Source organism: Rhagoletis pomonella, unplaced genomic scaffold, assembly GCF_013731165.1.
Source record: "Rhagoletis pomonella isolate Grant_MI unplaced genomic scaffold, Rhpom_1.0 Rhpom_scaffold_00003, whole genome shotgun sequence".
NCBI classification, from domain to species: Eukaryota; Metazoa; Arthropoda; class Insecta; order Diptera; family Tephritidae; genus Rhagoletis; species Rhagoletis pomonella.
Genome location: NW_023458557.1, coordinates 2,011,934 through 2,013,485, shown reverse-complemented (window position 1 = coordinate 2,013,485; position 1,552 = coordinate 2,011,934).

Here is a 1,552-nt window from a genome sequence, read left to right as displayed (position 1 = left end):
CAAGTTCGCCAACTAAAGCTCAACACCTTATTTAAGTGCAACAGATAGGATGCTATCCAGACCGGGCGATTTGAGACTGTCAAAAGACTCAATAGCATATCTTAGGGCATCTTCATTAGCCACATTTCTGGAAACAAACCGGTTGTACCTTGACACTGTGGTTCTCGCATACCCTCCTTCACCAGTCGATGGAGAGGAAGGCGAAACCATCACCTGATTTCCACGAAATTTAGTCTTTAGAAGAACAGAGAGTTCTCCGTTAAAAAGCCATCAGGACTCTTGAGTGAACGCAGCTTTGTGGTTTGGTCCTTCTTCAGAACTTTTACCAGCCTAGCCGTTTGACTCAAGGTTTCAATCCCGCTGCCGCCCTCTTCGCAGATCGAATTATACTACGTTCCCACGGCACGTAATTCGCTCACCCGTTCATAATTTTATCTCTCATTCGCAAATGGCATTGGAAACAGTGAAATATGTTCCCCTTGTGAGCGGTATTCTTTGCTCCACAGCTTTGAGCCAATCCCAGTTAGCTTGGGAGAGGGATTTCACCACAATGGTTCCCTCCCTCTCTTATGAACGAGCATTGGCCACAGTGCCAGAGGCAATGACGGGCCGGATCAGTGTTTCATTTTCACAGTAGTCATATGCCGAGTCTAACCCGCCCTCCGCATTACGGCAATGATCGTAGTGCCTTTTATGGGCTCACAATAAGTCGCCCGGGGCCCATACCTCCAGACGTAGTTGCTTCGAGGGAATAGCAGGGGCAGTTCCGCCTCGACCGGCCCTTGCATCACTTCTACCCTTGGTTTGAGGCAAGCGATTCGTAGCGCCAGAGGTCTGGCTGGATGATGGGAATTGGGCAATGCCACACCAGTACTGTGCCGTGCAGATTTGGATGTAGGTACATCCATCAAGTTAGACTGGCTTTTGGAGTAACATTCGTAGACCTGGGCCGCTTACCGAATGCAGCGACAGGAGGAGTTCGGTCAACCACCGAAGACGGTTTCCCCTGCTTGTGTTTCGCTCCCCGATACTTCCTCTTCAGGGCTGTGGAAAGAGGACCAACTCAGTCATTAGAGGGTAGTTGGCAGCGAACTGATTCTCCACCTACATCCCCTGCAAGTGATTGGTCCTCTTCCGACTCTGAAGAAGAGAGGATTGGGTTTTTCACCCTACTCTCCTCCAGGATGCGCTCCTGGTCTATGACGTTGGGGAATTTGCCGACGGTTGGGGCCGTAAATGATTTTGCACAGATACTACTAAAGTACTTTAAAGAGTTAACATAAATACAAGTTGTTAATAAATTTGAAGATATGCTTTTAACAAAACTTGTTTAATTTACTCTGAAATCTTAATAAAATGGACACTAGGTAATAGGTAAGCACCTTACGAGGTAAGCCATATTTTATTTCAGTTTTTAATACCAAAAGTGTCATCATGGCCAATGTCATCTACTAGTAAAGCGCAAAATGAACACATCCCGACACATTACGTTATCAGTTGCAAAATAACGTGCAGCCGAAGTTATTTCCAAGCGCCGAACTACTCCGAGCGA